Raw genomic sequence first — 21,310 nt, forward strand, 5'->3', positions numbered from 1 at the left:
AAGAATAAAGTTGTCATTGCAAATAATTCAGATCTACCATGTAAGTTTACTTTACTACATGAAATTCTTGATTTTTTAGATCCCAACTAGTTAGGGTTGAATTTAATTTTGTTCTAATGAGATTAAGAACAAAGTTGTCATTTTAATCACTAAAATATATCATATAATATTTATTCACTACATGAAATTGTTTATTTGTTAGAGCCCAACTTATTAGGATTATGAAGAGTCCTCTTTCATGACAATATTTATGAATGCTCTATTCTTGCTCAAAGAATTACATATTACATAAAGGTGGAAAATAAATGAAATGCAGCTAGATGGTTTTTGTTTTAACATGTGTGGAGGGAGTATAAAATCATTTCCAGTTGAGTTCAAATATTTTGGAGCACCCACTAAAGTGCTTCATTTTCCTTCTTGTTAATTCCATTTGTACTATCCCAATGCTTCTAGAAGTCCTTCTCCAAAGTGATCTCTTAACTATCTTGGAGGGAAATTGATTACTTTATTGGAACCCATGGATTACAATTTGATTAGGAGGAAGGGATGAAAAAAATTCATATTCTTCAATATATTCCAAAAGTTAAAAGCATATCGAACGATTTCCTTTCTATTTAATTGATACGACAATCACTCGAGAATTTGTTAGTATTTTGAGACCTTTTTCAATGAATTTTTATTTTTTTTTTTTATTTTTTTTTTATTTTATATATTTATATATATATATATATATATATATATATATATATATATATATATATATATATATATATATATATATATATATATATATATAATGTTCTCAATTAAAGAAATTAAAGAAAAGGTGAAAACGATGCAATGGAAGTATTTTCTATTTTAGTGCCTAAGAATGCCTTGCTAATGTGAAGGGCTTGGTATTTTCTTGACTCAAGATTGGTCACATTTGACTTCCTAGCATTTCTTTAATTTCATTTTTGTTTTGTTTATATTGTTATCCTTGAAGTTGGTGATCTACTGAGTGTGTAATAGGAAGTATTAACTACTAAGAAATCTTGAAGGTGATATTGATGGATGACTAACTTTAAATGTCCCTACTTGACACTTTAGTATTACATGATGATGCAAAGAAATTATTAATCAATATTAAAGGGAAGATGATTAACGTGCAGTGTTTCTTGGATTCTAATATAACTATTGCATTTTGGCCCCCAATAATATATTTGTGGCTAATTTTTGGTTGTTACTTGTGGAGCTTCCATTTGGCTCAGAAAAGCATCGAGGATAAATGTCCATTGCATTGGCATTGGACATCATCAAAGAGGAATTCACCAAAAGAAGTAGAGGACATGGGAACAATTGGTACAATGAGCGGATAACCGCTATAGAAACATCAAGGCACCATAATTTCTTATGTATTTAGATTCACTCGAAATTAACTAGTCACAAAAAGTACCTTTTTTTCCAAATATTTTCATGTATACAAAAATACTAAAAACGAAATTTCAAACTAATTATTCAAACTAATAATTATCTGATAGTCATAATTTATAATTAAATAGTATAATATGATTAATATTATAGGACACAACTATAGGGTTTGACTGTGAGGGGAATTGTGACAATATATGTACACTTCTCATTGTATTAGAGAATCATCTCTCAGATTGTGATATCCATCCAACAAAATGTACTTCCATAGGCCATTGTGGGATTGGAATTTTTTCTTTTAGTGGACAAGTGGTGATATATTTTATTAGGCCTTAGTGTTCTGCTTCCCTAAGGTTTTAACACTACTCACAGCTAGCACCTTCTTTCAACCAAGTGAGGTACGCATCTTGGAAAGTTGAATCATTTTGTCTCCACAATCCAATATGATGTTGGATCAATCTCATGATCCTAAAAACATAGGTCAGAGAGGAAATTTTACTGTGGGTAAAAGAATATCCAAATTTAAGGAACATGACTCTTTTAGAACAAGAAATAAGGATGTTTTTTACATTGATCTTTTGTTTTTTTCCATTTGTTTTCACAAGTTATCTATTGCCTGATATTTTTAACATGTAAGTTAGTTGGTATCATTGTGCCTAAGGTTTTGTTGAAGGTTGATACTAAGTTCCTAAGATGTTATTTTCTATGGTGACGTTTTATTTGCTTTATTTATACAGGTCATCTAGCCGCATAGTGGCCACTATCAAATGTTGAAGTATATGACGTATAAATGTTTTATAGTCTACTTTATTTCATATTTAAGTATTCATCATCTTTCATGTTTTATACTCTGCATTGTATTTTCTTTAATTTTCAGGAGAGGAACTCAATATTGATGATAAGAGGCAACAATTCAAGAAATAGGAGAACAATAGCACTGGAGCAACAAATGCAAAAATGAGAGAGAGAAGAGAATTTGTCTAGTGATACCCTTAGAGCCAATATCTTGCATAAGACACACTCATACATATTGATGGTCAAGCCTTCAAAGTTGGTGAATTCACTTGCAATGCTTTGGCAACACAGTGATAATGTTTTGAAATGATGGAACAATATTTCATGTGTAAATTGTAGTCCAACCGATATTAAGTTGGAAACTCATATTGCAATACTTGTTATTTTATATAACAAAATTTATATAGTTGAAATTATTTTTATTTTCACTTGATATTATTTAACCTTGTAATTAACATATGTAATTTTGTGTTATCATATTAGATAAACATGCACATTGTATGGCATTTTTAAAAAATTTAATCGCAAGAGCATACTAATTAATTTATGTTGATTAATAATGAACACATAAAATCAATCTAAAACTACTAAATTAGTAGTTTATATTAATTAATGATGAACACAAATAAAATGAATATATGACTAAATTAGTCGTTTTTAATGATTATGAATGAAATTAAATGAAATGAATAGAAACTACTAAATCCATCATTTATATAATGAATATGAAAATACCAAAAAACGATAAATGACTACTGCAAATGATAATTTTTTTTATTAAAATGATGACTAAATTTTGCATATATATGACTATTAGTAGCTAATTTACAGTATCTTATAACACGACTAAAATTTAGTCATATTTATTTGGTCATTAATTGCTTTCAAATGATGACTAAAATTTGCATATATATGACTATTAGTAGCTAATTTACAGTATCTTATAACATGACCAACATTTTGGTCATATTTCTTTGGTCATTAATTGGTTTTCTCGAGGATTCATATAGTAATATATTTTGTTGTATATTTGGTCATTAATTGTGATAATTAATGACTAAACCAATGAAAATTTTATGACTAGATATACTACTAGATAGTAAAATTGAGGAAACCAATTAATGGCTAAGCTAAAAATGACTAAATGTTGGCTGCGTTATAAGATACTATAAATTAGCTACTATCGGTCACCGACTAAAAAATAGTCGTTTATATGCAAATTTTAATTGTACTTTTAGTAATTAATTAGTCATTTTGTATTAATGGTGTGATCCGTGAGGTCCTGTTGATGCCTCAAAAATCACTGCAACAACATTGGGGATAACCACCCGGTCCGGACCTTAGTACAGCTCCTTTTCCGTTTGGAATAGTGGCTCCGACTGGGGATAATGGGACCAGTTTCCCAAAAGTGGATAAACGGGATGAATGGATGATTTATAAACTAAACTAGCGGTGAGCGAATAACTAAAACTATTAACAATAACACGTAAACTATGATCTATCCCGGGAACTTATTGAGCTTTAAAGTGCAGCGCTTGATGATCCGTGTCTATAAACAGGCATATAGATGACTCCATTTAACAGACATGGACATTATTTCATTCATGATTACTATGCTTAAATAGTTAAGCAAAGCGATTAAAGCGATATTACCACACTTATCATTTATATCATTGACATATACATGATTAAAAAGAAAGGCACATCATAAAACATCCAATAGTGGAATGAATATAGATCTGCTGTTACAGTGCATGCATATAATCAATAATAGCAAGAATAATCACATAACAATTCATATGAAAGGAATGAATTCAGACATAGATAGAAATACCATATGAGCTGCTTGACACTCCCAATATCAATCGCTACTTGTAATTCTTCCTTCAACGCAGAAACATTCTCAACAAAGACAATAGTGCACAATTGCATAAAAATTCCTTGTTGAATTAAGAACAACTGGTCGAGTTTCATAAAAGAATATTGACTGAAGCACAATAGTGCAAACTTCAGTCTTTAAGTCTGGTACAAAACTTTACGACCCTTTCCAAAACAATGAAAGGGTTTATAAATACTAAATTAATCTAAATATCTAATAAACTGAAATCCTGCTAAATCGGTATCAATAAATTTTGATCGTATTTTTCTCAGCGATCTGGCACTTGGCGGCATGATTCATCAAGTAGGCTGCTTGCCTTTAAATCTGAGCTGACTTATTGCAAGCATTGGCTCTACTTCAGGAGGTTTGTTAAGGCGCGAACTGAGCTGGGCGGCATAGGTGGCATCTTGAATATCGGGAATCATATACCCGATTGCATCTGTTAGGCACTTAAGGGCGGCTCTCTGTGTATGCGGCTTTACCAGGAAGAACCAATATGTGTCCCAGGTTAAACTGTTAATCCCAGCGATTAATCTCCCCTTTTCCTCTAAATCAGGATAACATGATTGCTCCAATGTGTTCGTTGTTGTCAACTTTCCTGGTGTGCATTGGGATATCATGTTTGATAAATAGAGAGTGTTATTAACCAGTTCAACTAGATTGCTGGAAGTTGATTTACATCTTGAAGCTGCCCTCTCTGCTTTCATTAACTGGGACTGCCATTCCGTAAAGAGTATATCTTTATGTGTCTCTAGGATCCTGGGCAAATTCGCTGCTTGTCCTTGATCAGAATCTTGCCAGTCAAGAAATGCAGCTATGGTTTCTTCGGCTTGATCCAATTCAGTTTTGGCCTTCTCTACCTGCTTATTAATGGATGTCGTTAATTCACACAGTGGCTCTGCCTGGGCGATTTGTTGACACAGAAGCTTAATTTGGGATATTAATGTAGTGTTTATTTGTAATGCTTCTACTCTAAATTCAGCCACTTGTGGAACGCCCTTTATTTTCTCGAGCTGTGATGATAATTGAGCGATTTGCTCATCTTTTGTCTTCACCATTTGCTCGTTTGTTGCCTTCAATTGTGCCAATGCCTCTGCTAATTCTTTTTGTTTCTGGATCGCGCTTTGGTCGATCCTTTGCTTTTCTGCCTGCAATTGTTGAGTTAGTTGACTATTCACTTGCTGTTGTGTCAACAATTGCTGCTCTGCCTTCTGCTTTGTCTCAGCTAACTCTGCCTGTAATGAGAAAATCTCTTGATCCTTGGTTTTCAGTAGAAGACTTACCTCCGATTCCTTATAAATTGTCGCTGCCGAATAGGCTCCCGCATATTGCGACAGTTTTGTTAGGTCGTCGGAGGGGTCAAATTCCTCCTTCCAAACCACATTGCCCGTAACAGTTTGCTCTGGGAAAAGGGAAGGTTGATCAGTCCTTCTTCTTTTCCTTTGTCGTTTCACCACTGCTTTATGCCTCGGGCTGTAGAAAACATCCAGGGGAGGAATATCTTCTACCTGAAGAATGATTTGGTCGGAGGGGTCCTTTGGTATTATCTCAACATCTTTAGAAATGGGTGGGCCACTGGTTCCACTCAGAACCTGTGATGAAGTGATTTCCGGCGTGTCCGTTGTCTTGGAAGTGTCTGTATCTTTTGAACATTCCAACCCACTGATGATGGAATCAAATTGCTTCCATTCCTGGAGCAATTTAGGGTCAATACGAGTATCTATATTGACATCAATGGTGGTTTGTTTTTGCTTTTCGGCTTGGGACTCCTTCCGCGCTTTTTCCTGTTCTCTCTTCTGTTGTTCCTCTTGTTCTTTCTTTTGCCTTTCCTCATGCTCTTTCTTTTGATTTTCCTCTTTCTCTCTTCTCTGTTTTTCCTCCTGCGCTCTCTTCTGCTTTTCTTCTTTTTCTTTTCTCTGCCTTTCTTCTTGTTCTCTCCTCTGCTTTTCCTCCTGTTCTTTCTTATGATCATTTGTTATAACCAGAGGTTCCTTTGACTGTTTCCGACCAGGCTCGCTTGATGATGTCGCTGGGGTTGTCGCTAGTAAATCTAGAGGTAGAGTTTGCAACCTCTGTTCTCTAAGTTTATTAAATTCAGTCAACCCTTCATCATTATATTTCGCTTTGGCGAATGCTTTAACCTGATTTATTGTCTCAGCTAAAGAGAACAGGTCGTCCAACATATCTTCTTTATGGTCAAATCTTGTCAATTTGGCCTGTTCTAGTGCATTATAGGTAACTTTATTTGGATCAAACTGCCTATTTGGGAGAGTCGCCAGAGTTAAGGATTGAATCTTTGTGGCTTCCTTTTCTGCATGTTTGAGATCATGCAGAGTATAGACACCACACCTCAAGGGAAAAGAGGGCCAGCCCTTCTTCTTTTCCTTCTTGAGAGTCTGTGTAACACTCTCAGCCATAATCTGGTAAGCGATTTCCCTTGCCAGCAGTTTATCAGGTATGTATAAAGGGAGGACATGGGGGTCAGCTTGGCTACCGAAAACTCTTATGTAGGTAAATCTCTCCTCTCCAAACCATCTACCTATTGCGGTTAAATCAAATCCGGCTTGATAGGAAATTTTGGGAGCAGGTTTATCGAAAATGGAATAATAAATAGGCAACATAAAGCCATTACAGACTTGGTATAGATGATGTTTATAAGAAGATTTCCACAATTTCTGATGATATATATGAATAGGCGTGGGGTCTTGTGCAGTCCACCTCCAGCCGAGTACGGGAAATTCAAAGTTAAAACACAGGGTATCTAGAATATAGGCACTGTAGTAGAATGGGGGAATTACCCTTTCAGAAATACGGGTCTTGCTTCTAAACTCAAGCACAGCTGTTGCTAATTTGTCTGAGAGGATAGTGGCCCAATCCATAATTACACTGTTGCATGCTGCTTCCATTAGGGGAACCATTTCTATGGTAAAATTATCAGAGTCATGCAATCCCCACAATCTACACATCATTATTCCAGCATAGCAATAAGGAGAGGCCAGGGAATCAACTGAGTACTTACCAGACGACTCATGTTTGTGCTTGGCTGAATTTTATCTCCAATCCCGGATGGGTTCGGATTCAACTTCATTTTCGTTTGCGAATTTCTCCAGGAACGCCTTATTATATATCTTCTCTGGATCGGGCAAATGATACATTTGCCTTAGATCATCCGCCCTGAATGACCCGAAAATTCTCCCGTCTCTGGTGCTGAAGGTTCTATCCAGGATTGAGATTTCTTCAATCGCCCACCGCACTACGTCTATGTATGGGAGAATTTGCTCCCTAGCTGCTATCCGGTGAAGGAAGGAGTCAGCTAAGTCCTTGAGAGTACCCTCAGACTTCCGAGTTAAATCCACAGTAGCTTCTACTGTTGTCACTGCTGGTTCTTCGGCTTCAATCAGGTTGTAGGTACCTTGCCAAGTAACTCTGACGAGACCCAAACATGTAGTATCAGATATCAATCCCTTCTTTTTGTCCACGACGGCTTGTCCTGCAGCTGGTGTAGCGGAAGCGCCTGTGGTCTTCTTGGATTTCTTCCCCATTTTGCTTGAGCTTTCTCCTTTGGATGAATTCTGCACAGAGGCGAAAATAAACGTAACACAGAGATATGCCAATGAAAATCCAATATGGGAAAGATATAATGATCAAAGCGTGCTGAGAGATTAACTCTTAAAAGTGGCCGTGGATACAATCCATGGGAAGATCTTATAATTACATTAAATGGTCGTTTAAAACCTGCCACCCCTTAAATGCCCATTATACCATTATTCGGCCGAATGACCCGTTTAAGCGTGCTATGGATGTTTTGGCGGTTGGGCGCAGGTGCATCATTGCTTAGCAGATTAAGCTTTAAATATGATTTGATCATAATATCCCTCCATTTAACGGCTTTTTTGAAATCCGCGCTATATCATAATCGGGCGTCGGGAACACTTAAATCCTTATGTTGACAATTTTGAAACCCTGATCGCCGATAGCGATATCGCATCGCATCGGGAGAATTGATATTATATAAACATATGGATAGCATACCACCGATCGCCGATAGCGAAATCGCATCGCATCGGGGTGAATGGGCATAACAATGTGCATAGATAGTGTATCGCCGATTGCCGATTGCGATATCGCATCGCATCGGGGGTATGACCTGGGCGCCTTATTATTGTGCATAGGATATTGCCGATTGCCGATTGCGATATCCCATCGCATCGGGGTGAAAGGCTTGGGGTGCTTTAAGACTGTGTATAGAGTATCGCCGATAGCCAATAGCGATATCGCATCGGCAGGAACCCATATGTCACTTATTTGTGTTTTCTATGTCATTGCGATATGCGATCTTGCAATCGCTTTATCGCAATGATAAAAAATTGTTTTATTTGATCAAAAATGGGTTTTTCAAAAGGTTTTATATAATGTCTTCATTTGGTTTTCGGACCTTTTTCAAATAATTCAATATTGATACCAATTAACTTCTAAAGGGACCCATTTCATATGATAATTTTGTAAATATAAATGATATGAAATGGGGGGTTGTTGTAGGGCACAACAGGTCCCAATTCTCCATTTTTAACAACAGGACCCTTGCGAGCCTAGGGCCTTCAAAAGGGACTTGCTCAGGTAGCAAGGGTGTGGATATTGTAAATTTCTCAGCATCTAGGTCCTTCGTGACCTTTTCTTTTCCCTTCCACAGAGGGATATACTTGGGTAGCCTTGTTATGGGTTTCGCTCCTTTAGCATCAATATCCTCTATCCCCTGGGCTCCTTCCGCCTCCAGGTCCGCTACTTTCGCTCGCTGCTTATCTTTCATCTGTGTTTTTGTCATGGTATGCTTCCTTGCAGAGGTGCGTACCTACACCAGCTTTTTTTGTTTTTCCTTTGCAGCAGGTTGCTTCTCTTTCATGGACGATTGTTTGTCTTTTTCCATGGTAAGTTTCGGCCTGGGCGCTATGGGCACCACAGGCGTAGCTTCTACACTTGATACTTTCGTTCCTAGAGCATCAGATATAGCTGCTTCCAAACTCAGGGTGTCGACGGCGATGGTGGCAGTCAATCTCTCCATAAACAAATTGGGGGTTTTAGAAGAAATGTTTGTGTGTGACAAGAATTCTTCCCAAAATTCTCAGCTCATAGGTGATATACAATGAAATTCAAAAACAACTATGAGAGCGCAAAGTGTTATCTGTTGGACCAGCATGCATAATTTATAGGGGGTTCTGAATTGAAATCTGATCGTTCCCCCCAATTTCTGATAATAAATGTTGTTTTGGCAACAGATCTTCAAATATTTTCACTTGAAATGCCTCCACCCCGCTCCACTTAACCGTCTTCTAGTCGTCAAGTCAAGAACAATGACTCCAACGATCACTTTTATGTTGTGTTGTGTGACACCTCCCTTGATGGCACAACTTCTTGTGCGCAACTTCAGAGGTTTCATCTTCACCATTTCCCATGCAGCCTGCTCGCTGCGTTGTCCTTCAAGCCTGGTAGTGTAGTTTATAGTTTCGCACTCCCTTGCAACTGCCTGGAGCACTAAGACTATCCTATTGCCATATATTCATTGTGTAGGATCCCCTGTATACAACTTCAATCTACTCCCATTCACTCTTCTCGGGAAAGGTTCCCCGTTCAGCTTCATGAGATGAACTGCGCCTCCATTTGTAATTTCTTTGATAATATATGGTCCTAGCCAATGCATCTGGAATTTCCATGAAAATTTAGTGAATTTACTATCATATAATAGGACAAGATCGTTTACCTTGAAAGTGTGAAGCTTGATATGGCAATCATGCCATGATTTTTCGCATTTCTTCTATACTTGTTGATGAAATCTTACCAAAAATTGATCCTCTTCAAGCTCCATCAGTTGTGCGAGTCGTTCCTCCATGGCCTCGCGATCTTCCATACCTGTGAGAGTTGTTATGTGCATACTAGGAACAATATACTCCATTGACATTACATCTTCGACCCCATATACCAATCTGAATGACGTTTTCCCAGTCAGCTTCTTGCAAGTAGTCCTATAAGCCCATAGTACTGCAAGTACATGCACATCCCAGTCATTTCCCTGCATGTTGCAGATCTTCATCAGCGCATTCTCTAAAATCTTATTGAACGCCTCAACAGTTCCTTTGGCCTGGGGGGTGATACGGTGTACTCTTCTGATGGTAGACATGGAATTCTTCAGTCAATGCGCTGATCGTTTTGTTGAGAAAGTGCATACCTCTGTCACTCATCAACACTTTTGGGCAACGAAATCTAGTTATGACATACTCAAACAAAAACTTTGTTGTCGTAGCCCCTATACAATCCTTAACCAGCTATGCTTCCACCCATCTGGTTAAATAGTCTGTTGCAGTGATAATATAGCGTGCACCTATTTTTTTTCCTGGGGGCTGAATTGGCCCAAAAAAATCAATCGCCCATTTCTCAAATGGCTATAAAGATACTTGAGGATGTAGTGGCAACCCATCCCTTTGTGATGGTCTGCTAGTCCCTTGACATGCATTGCATGCCTTACAATACGCCTTGGAATCCTTGTGCAGCATTGGCCACCATAAACCCACGCATAAAATCTTCTGCGCAGTTAGCTTACCTGCATAATGACCTCCCACAGCTCCCCCATGAGCTTCAGCATATTTCTTCTGAATATTTCATCTTCACCCATCTTATACAGATGCCTCGCAATAACTGAAAAACATGTTGTGCACACTACTAATTCCTTCTTTTGCTGAATTGTATATCCTTTTCGTGCCATCCTTGTAGTCAAGAAGTGAATAATGTCTGGAAAATGATTCTCTGCTACTCGCACGGCAAAGAGCTATGCATCTGGAATCCCTTCCTCCAGATTATTGGGTTCCTCTCCTGTTTCAATCCGTGATATATGGTGAGGTCCTGCATTTAACCTCCCTAGCTTCACAATGACTTCAAATTCATACTCTTGAAATAATAGCAACCATCTGTAGATCTTCGCCACCCCAACATAGGCTTATTGACCAGGTACTTCAAGGAAAAATGATCTATGTACATTTTGAAATGCCCTCCTAACAAATAGTGCCTGAATTTTTGCAGTGTGTACACCATGTTCAATCCTTCACGCTCAGTTGTTGAACAATTCTTCTTGGCCTTCGATAATTTCCTACTTGCAAGGCTATAGAATGGTCCATTTCTCCTTCACCAGCCCGTGTTAGAACTACACCCAACGCATGCAAGAGGCATCCACATGTACGTGAAAATTATTTTTCCAATTAGGGAATACCAAGATCAGTGTGATGGACATATTTTCTTTCAATACATCTAAGTTGCGATCACATTCTTCATCCCAACAGAATGTTGCGTCCTTCTTCAGCAGTTTCTCCATGAGCGCGGTAATCTGAGCATATGCTTTGATAAATTTTCTATAACCTGTATGTCTCAATGTCGCGCGCAGCTGCTTAACATTCCTCGGGGCCTCCATATTCACTATCACCACAATATTTGTAGGGTCCACCATCAATCCTTGTTTGCACACCATGTGTTGGGCATGGAATCCCCCCAAGGCATGTTTTGGGGATTAAAGCCCAAGTCTTTTGTAAAAGATCCTTGAATTGAGGGCGCGGAGCACGAAGTTATAATAGAGTCACAAGGTTGCCTGCCCTTGGTTTTGTAATGTAATGTCGGCTTGATAGACCTACCCATGGTCCACGGACCATGGGATTGTATAAATAGAGCGAAGCTCTAAGTGTAGAAGATAGCATACCATAACTAATAGAATGGAAGACTGAGGAGTCTAAGAGACTAAGTCGAAGTGTAAAGTGTGTCTTTGGGTTGTAGAGTAGGAGAAGGCTCTGCGGTTGAGTGCACAGTGGCCTAGTAGTCCGCAGCTAAGTGCACAGACCCCTACAGCTGAGTGCAGAGGGCAAGTTGAGTCTATAATCGTTGGAAGAATTAATAAAGAGAAGTTTACCACTGTGTATATTTTCCTATTTTAATAAATGATTGGGTATAAACTGCAAGTGTACTATTTATTTGTTGTATGAACTCATATGAATGTGTTGTATAGATAAATATAATGTAAGAAATCCATTTACGTGAAGATAATTAACTGGTCTAGGAAGATAAGTGAGATCTCAGGTGCGACTTAAGGGAATAGCACAGAGCATTTCTCCAACAGTGCGGAAGCCCCACAACCCCTGGTTAGGGCTGCACAAAGGCAAGTATATCAGAGCACGAAGGCCTGGGAGTGCGCAAAGTGACCTACATGAAGAGAATAACAGTTGGACCAGTTCAAACTCTCAGACATCTCAAGGGTGGGGAAAATTGGTTCTAGCACCCCCCCATACTACTTCGGGTGAGACCTCAGTCCGTGCTCCGCGGACTATTGCCAAAAGGGCTAGTAGTACAGGGATTTGTTTGGCTAATTAACTCTGAACCTGGTTATACTACTACTTATATACAAAGATCCATGAAAGTTTCTTCGCATCTTCCCCACTGAGCTATACGAGTGGATCGCAAAGCTAGCAAACAACTAAGGAAGGTGTAAGCTCGATAGACCTATTATGTGGACTCTAGAATTGGTGCGCAAATTGGAAGCATCGAAGGATAAAATCACACGCATTATTGATCACTAGCTCAATTGAATCATAGGAGGATTCATCACCGAGTTCGCGGTAGATACTTCAGGTAGCTATAGCGAGGCAGAACGATGCTTCCTCAAAGGGCCGCAAGGTAAGTACGTTGAATTTTTAAACACTTGGATTAAAATGCTACTGTGTGAAAAATGGCTTATGCAAATAAATTTATGTTTGGGGCTACGCGAAGTGGGAGAATCTATAGAAACGAAGGTAGTATAGAACTAGAAACCAGCCCCTTGATTTCACCTCCGTGAGGGGCGAAGAAGAGCTCGCGAAGGTCTCACCAAAAAGTGCGATCAACTTGATAAGGTAGAGAATTTCGTGCATACAACCCCTACCCACACCACTGCCAGTTTCACTATCTTCACCCTCATTGTCACCCATACCACCTCCGCCACCACCGCGAAGCAATATGGCAAGCGCGATAAAGTTGCCTGTGTTCAAGGGAGTAAGGAATGAAGATCTGGACCAATTTTGGTTCGTGATAAAAGCTGTATGAGAACTGCAGGTAGTCACAAATCATAATATAAAGAAGGAAATGTTGGTTAGCGCTCTGCAGGGTCACGCACTGACCTGGTACATTAAGCATTCCAATGACAATCTGAATGCAGGGATCGCAGATATCCAAGCTGCGTTAAACAAATAATTTAGCAGGCCAAAGTCAAAGGCGCAATCGATCACTGGGTTCAAGGAAATCACAATGCTACCAGGCGAGACCCCTTGGGAGATGGATCAGAGACTGAAGTGCACAATCCTTGCAACTAACATGACATTGACAGATGGACAACACCATGAATGGTTTGTAGCAGTGTTAACATCGCATCTAAGGAACGCGTTGTCACAACAGAGGCTAACAACTCAGGCCGAGGCCTTGGAGGTCACGATGAGATTGCACAAGACCCCGATACAAGATCCCAACCTGGGAGTTCAGAAGATTCACGCGCAGTTGAAAAACTTGTGCCTTGATATGCAGAGTTTGAAACAAGACAGGACAGTTCGCCCAGAAGTGCGCAATGAGGTATGGTGCGTAAAGTGCAATGGCCAGGGACATGATAAGTACCACTGCCCGGTGTTCACGAATTACCTTGCAAGAGGAGGAACAATGCCATTGAGACCAAAGGCACAAGCAGGACCGAGCGTGGCACCTGCATTATGGTGCACAATTTGTCAGATAGGAGGAAAGCATGCTACAGATAACTGCCATTTATTGCAAAAGCACACGCAGAATTCACAGCAGTTGTTCTGTAATTTCTATAGGTCAATAAGCCATGATGAGTGCACCTGTAGAAGTTATGAGTTGATTATGGATCAGACTCCTACCTATAGAGTTTAGGCTGAAATGCGACCCCTTAACCTGAATGCAGGGATGGCACGAACCAGATTCCATGGGCACGAACGACGCCGAGGTGGAGGAGGATCAGGGAGAGGTCGCAGACAACTGATATGTTACAATTACGGAGGGCCATGGCATTATGCCCGCAATTGTACGAATCCAATGCAACCATCATGCTTGTATTGTACATTGTTTGATCATGAGACAGAGGATTGTCCCACACTAATAACAAGGTTGCGCGATAAAGGAGCACTCCAACCTCCCTCGACTCAGAACCTGCAAATGATGAGGCCTGAGCCACATGAGGAAGACCCTAATATAAATAGCGTGCTCTGAAGTGGAATTATGATAGGGGATGATAAAGGAAAGTAGCCTGAAGAAAGTACTTGGGTTCGCAAGGCTCCAACGAAGGAACCAAAGTTTGATTTGGAGTGTGCTAAGGAAACCTTCATGGAAGCCAAGAGGAGCTTTGCTAATGCCTCCACTTCAAGAAGTAAAGACAGACTGGAGCTAAAAATGGACCCATCGATGCTCACCACATTCCTGGAAACATGCATGAAGTTATTGCGTGATAGCGAGGCTATAAAGGGGCTACAAGAACTCATAAATAGATGCGCCGGGACCGCACAAGGAGAACCGCATGCAGTCTGGAAGCTCGGAAAACACACAACGCGAACGGGAAGGGAGATGAGATTGACCGCACAGATTGGAGAATATGAGATGGACCAAGTGATTCTGGATCTAGGATTGGATGTGAATGTCTTGTCGAAGAAGACATGGGAGCGCATGAGAAGGCCTACACTGCAATGATCTCCTATCCAACTGCGAATGGCGAACCAGCAAAATATCCTACCTATGGGGAGATTGCATGGGATCACAGTAGATATTGAAGGAGGAAGTGTGCTAGCAGATTTCGAAGTGACATAGATTGTCAATGACAGCAATCCTTACCCCATGCTATTAGGAATAGATTGGGCCACTGACATAAATGGGGTGATAAATCTAAAGAAGCGCAAAATGATTTTTGAGAAAAAGTCTTTGCATGTAGTTGTACCTTTAGACCTACATAAGGATTGTGCTAAACAGAGCCGGTGTGCGACTACGACAATGACGATGACTTGGACTGCATCTACAAGATAACCATGCAAGAGAAAGACTAGGTGAACCCGACGGCGAATCGACGAATCTCATGGGAGCGCTAAAGCTCCTGCACATCAGATTTGGATGAGGAAATAGAACAATGGTAGAACCCATTACACGAGGTAACCACACTGAACTGTAACATGATAACGATATCGTTGTGTTGCATATCGACTGTTATGGGGAAAAATGCCTATGCAGGATGATCCTATCCACCTAAGGTGTGACAGTGCCTTAGCAACAAACAGAGACAGCTATTCTAGTATTCTTCCTTTATGAATTAAGAATGAAGAGAGATGGATGGACTAACCGGTGTCTTCCGTTTGTCCCTCGATCCGGTTTCTCTTCTCTTGGAGAGTTCCCAGCTACTTTCCTTCTCGCTCGCCCAGCTTCAAGAGGTTTCTGCAAGATCACAAGAAAAGAACACTACACAAGACATGGATTCATATTCATAACTAGTTCAGGATTAGAAATAAACTAAACATACTAATGCAATCATACATCAAAAATACATCAATATATAGGAGAAACCAAGATAGCTTTATTGATGAATAACAAGGTTCAGGAAGAGATACAACCCAGAGGGCTCCAATCCAGCATCTCCTTCCCAGCAAATGGAATTCCTATCTTCACCCCCTTCAAAGCATTAAGCACCCAATGATTCCAATCTCAAACCAACAGCAATTCTTTGCAATAACAAAATTCCAGCCTCTAGATCTCATGGAGGAGAGATCCATATATAGATGTTTGGAGAGAGGATGAGTCAGCTTGAGATCTGACTAGTGTCCTCTCCCTCTGTCAGTTCTTGATTCCACTTGGAGGTTCTTGCTTCCACTTGGAGATTTGGAACCTCTTACTCATCACCAGTCGAATTCCCTGAGGCAAGTGTCATTTTGGAAGCTTCCTGGGTTTTGAAACCTTGTGGAATGAACTTGCCACATGTCCACTCTCGCTCAGCGCAGGTAGCCAGTGTTGCCTTTGACATTCAGCGCAGGTAGCCAGTGTTGGCTTTGACATTCAGCGCAAACAGCTAGTGGAGCCACTGAATTGATCCTGAATTGACTTGTTTTTGAGCAGTTTCTGGTGGAGAACTTCTGTGAATTGCTGTGGTTTGTTAGCCTTGTTCCTCTAGGGGTAGGAACAACATGTTTAGGGACTTTGGATCCCTTAGATTATGGACATTTCATGCTCAATGCTGTAAGGCACAAAAATGTCTATAACAGTTGCCCCCTAAAGTATGAGGCCGTTTATCGGGTGAAATGCTTTATCAGGGGGATCCGAAGTTCATCCAATGCTGGGAGGAGACCTGTAATAAGATACAATACAATACATTATTTTTCATACTACTTTCATGATCTAGCTGAGGCAGGCATTCCCATGCTCAGCTTTATAAATTCATTTTTATGTACATAGAACAGACAATCGTCTGATGGTAGACTGATAATTTTGATGAAATTATCATCCTTTGAGTAGGATGATTATCTGCTGCAATGATGTACATGTCAATGTATTTATCTTTCCTGAATATATATCGCAGCCTGGATGGATGAAACTAGATCTAGGGTCTTCAAACTCGTTCGATCTTCACTCTAAGTACAAGTCGATCCATGTGAGAAATGTTCTGAAGTCGAACATGGAAAGACATCGCTTGATTACCGGTCAATGAGGTAAATCGTTAACAAGCGCGAGAGGAACCACCGATAATGATAATGACCCTCAAGGTACTGCAGTACAATTCACATGGTGTGAATAAAGGACTTGGCGTTGAACACCACGCAAAATCTTTCGGTCGAAGGTCATTGATGTATACCTGTCGCCGGAAGTGAGAAACTTGCCATTGAGGCATGCAAGCTTCAAAGTACTGAAGGGGTTGTTCCTAGATCAACTTCTTGGATAATGAGCTGATGTCGACAAGAAGTGATCCGTCAAAGGAGGGCCTTAATGAATCCCACATCAGTGACTCGGAACGGAGCTAATGATTTTAATGGAGGTGAAAACGATCTGTGGCATATGATTCAGGGTGGCGGTCATGAAAGGATGAAGGATAATGTATGGCAGTGGATGGGACTCGGTTGACTTCTCTGAACGACTTCTCTTGAACATATGGCGACACTGATGCGATGGATAGGTAGCATTACCCCAAATATGGATGGTATGGTGAGACCATGGATGTGACCGGTGAATGAAACAACCCAACCCGATTGTGGTACGGAGGAAAAGTGTCATGTTCAAGAGCGACTTGCTACCATCAAAGTTTTCTTGAGTTTCTCCCAATTTTTCCCTAGTCATTGCTGACCAGTACCTCTTTATTTTTGTCAAGCTTGAGGAGGATAACATATGCTTGTTCTATAACCTGCCCTTCGGGCAAGCCCATCGCTATGTTTTAACGAGCCTAGCCCTGGTTGTTGAACCATTTGTTGTTGACCAATACTGGATGATTGACCAAGATGAGGAGTCACAGTACTTGTTTGATCCTGAGTCGCTCCAGATAAAGAGTCACTAACCTGAGGTTGTGATTGAGTCGTTGAGACAAGAGGCTGTTGTATTGCAACCTGAGGCTGTTGGGGTTGACATACAACAGGTAGCGCTTGTACTTGCGACGCAGTCACCATAGCAGGTATAGTGGGAATATTCGACACAGGGTGGACTAGTTGCATTGAATATACAACCCTTGGTTGCTGAGGCAGTATTGGTACCCAACTGCTGGATGTAATTCCAGTTTGACATGAACTTTGTTGTAAACTCTCATATGGTTGTTCTCTGGGAGGGAACAATGAAAAGGCATACTGCCCTCCATATGGCGGCAATCCAGTACTTAAAGGGTAGATTGGCCTTTGAAGACACATTGGATCAATTTTTTGAGTTTCAACATAAGAAATACCAGATGATAATCCGGATGAAGAAATAGGAACTAACCATGTCGTCGAAGCAGTCCCTGATGGGACTCCGGCTTGTTGTTGATAACTTGCCGGGACAGATGGTATACCGTTGAACATCGTTGGAGTAGCAGTAGGAGGCTGTGCTGCTACTGCGTTGGATGACACAGTCCTGGATGTCGATGGTTGTTCAGACATATTTAGTCTATCCAAAAGATTTTCTAGCGATTCTACAAGAACTTGCGATGAAAAGAGACTAACTTCGAAGACCAACGAGGGAATGGTGATGATTATTCCGTTTAAAATAAATTTTAGACGCTTTGACACAACTTGCTTTTTCAATTTTAGAGAGTCGAGAAAAAGCAAAAGATGACTCTAGTCGCCTTCGATGTTTTAACGAGCCCGAAGTGACAAATGCTCGGATGGACTTTTTCCGTTATAGAGTCTGAAAAAGGCCAAAAGGAACTGCTCTGGAGTTCTAAGCAGAGGGTGTGCCAAACTTTTCGCAAAACCGCAGAATACTTTTTAGGGTACGGGCGGTCGATCTTCCTGAATGCTGTGTTCAGTGCATTGCGATCAGTAGGGCAGCCGACACGACTTCCTAAGGATAAAGGATTTATGCCTATAGGGGTCTCCCAATATATACGTGACGGTACGTGGGAGCACAATCCGTACTGGAGCTATCGTCCCTCAGGAGGAATCACCCACCATCCACGAGATCGACAGTCACCAGGCTTTACGACGCCGGAACACGTCTCTAGCCTAGACCTCTATGTTGTGCGTTATGTTGCAAAGCGTTGTTAAGTTCATTCAATTTATTTTAAGTTGATCTTTTTAGAAATTTGCCTTTTAAGGTTCACCACGAGATGTATGATACAATTCCTAAATGCAGTCTAAAGATGATAAGCAGGCTTTATATCTTTTCAACTTTGAAAATCCTAGCTACTAAGGGAAAAGAAAGACACCATCTTTTCTCAAAGAGCAATCAACACACTCTAATGCACTTTTCCTAAATCAAACATGCAAACTATCAAGATGCAAATGCACAATGCAGGTGTTTGTTTTCCGCTTTCTTAGTATTGATGCCTACAAAGAAAGCTTTTTGTACAACTTTGAATTTGCTTTTAAATGACAAATACAAACAAGTTTACTTTTTCGAAATCAGAGAGGGTAGAAGAGATTACAACACTTAACGATTTTCGAAATGAACACTTGTTTCGACACTTAAAAGAGACAAACTCAAACCACAAGCAAAAGTAAATGTATAATCAACTGCAAACAGCCAATGAACTCTCTTCTAAGATCACAATCAATAGATCTTAATCAAGGGCTACAGGATGACTATTTCACTCGTGCAAAGGAAAACTGCAAATGACGCCACAAACACATAAAAACACTCACAGTCTTTTTGTACAAAAGGAGGCGGAATTTAAGCAGAGAAAAGGAGTTATCAGACTGGTACCTATGCTGATTACAGGCTGCAAAAATCAGAGATCAAAACAAGGCAAAACAGAGCAGAGAACCCCAGCTGCACAAGGCCAAACTGGTTCAGCGCAACCTCAACACAGGCGTTTTGACATTCAGCGCAGGTAGCCTTCACGGGACCTGCGTTGAAAAGCAGAACCTCTTCACAGCTGTCGCGCTGAAGGAGAAACTCTCGTTTCTCACTGGGTTCTGGGTCACAGATTGTTATTTAATCTACTGTTTCAGGCCAAATCAAAGCAACAAGCAAGGTACAATCAAAGGGATGCTTTGAAGGGGTACTAAGATCTATCACAAAGGATCATCAAATCATTTGTGAGTCCATTGTTCAGATCATAGACAAGTCCAGTGATTGGATCAAAGCAGCAGCTGTCTACTTTGCATCTGGGAATAGCAGATGCAGTTAGATTGTTGCTGTCAAGTCTATGAAACAAACAATGATAGAGACACAAATAAAATGACTAAACAAACCTCCCCAGCGGAGTCGCCAATTTGTTGTGGGGAAAAATGCCTATGCAGGACGATCCTATCCACCTAAGGTGTGACAGTGCCTTAGCAACAAACAGAGACAGCTATTCTAGTATTCTTCCTTTATGAATTAAGAATGAAGAGAGATGGATGGACTAACCGGTGTCTTCCGTTTGTCCCTCGATCCGGTTTCTCTTCTCTTGGAGAGTTCCCAGCTACTTGCCTTCTCGCTCGCCCAGCTTCAAGAGGTTTCTGCAAGATCACAAGAAAAGAAAACTACACAAGACATGGATTCATATTCATAACTAGTTCAGGATTAGAAATAAACTAAACATACTAATGCAATCATACATCAAAAATACATCAGTATATAGGAGAAACCAAGATAGCTTTATTGATGAATAACAAGGTTTAGGAAGAGATACAACCTAGAGGGCTCCAATCCAGCATCTCCTTCCCAGCAAATGGAATTCCTATCTTCACCCCCTTCAAAGCATTAAGCACCCAATGATTCCAATCTCAAACCAACAACAATTCTTTGCAATAACAAAATTCCAGCCTCTAGATCTCATGGAGGAGAGATCCATATATATATGTTTGGAGAGAGGATGAGTCAGCTTGAGATCTGACTAGTGTCCTCTCCCTCTGTCAGTTCTTGATTCCACTTGGTGGTTCTTGCTTCCACTTGGAGATTTGGAACCTCTTACTCATCACCAGTCGAATTCCCTGAGGCAAGTGTCATTTTGGAAGCTTCCTGGGTTTTGACACCTTGTGGAATGAACTTGCCACGTGTCCACTCTCGCTCAGCGCAGGTAGCCAGTGTTGCCTTTGACATTCAGTGCAGGTAGCCAGTGTTGGCTTTGACATTCAGCGCAAACAGCTAGTGGAGCCACTGAATTGATCCTGAATTGACTTGTTTTTGAGCAGTTTCTGGTGGAGAACTTCTGTGAATTGCTGTGGTTTGTTAGCCTTGTTCCTCTAGGGGTAGGAACAACATGTTTAGGGACTTTGGATCCCTTAGATTATGGACATTTCATGCTCAATGATGTAAGGCACAAAAATTTCTATAACATCGACGGAGGTGAGGGATCTGCCTATGTATGATGGGTTAAGTGAGGTGGATGACTTCCTGAGCAGATTTGAAAGAGAAGTGCCAGAACAACACCGTTTCGAAGCTTTGAAGTGGGTACTACACACTATGTTGCGAATGCAGAAGGATGATGCGCATATGGTTTGGGAAGCCTCAGATGTGATCAATAGACAATATTGCTAGACGAAATGGTATGCGCCCAGCTATCCAGATGGATATAGGCATACA

The sequence above is a fragment of the Pinus tabuliformis genome, chromosome 6 (assembly GCF_031772625.1).
Source record: "Pinus tabuliformis cultivar Carrire ecotype Pingquan chromosome 6, CPIR1, whole genome shotgun sequence".
NCBI classification, from domain to species: domain Eukaryota; kingdom Viridiplantae; phylum Streptophyta; class Pinopsida; order Pinales; family Pinaceae; genus Pinus; species Pinus tabuliformis.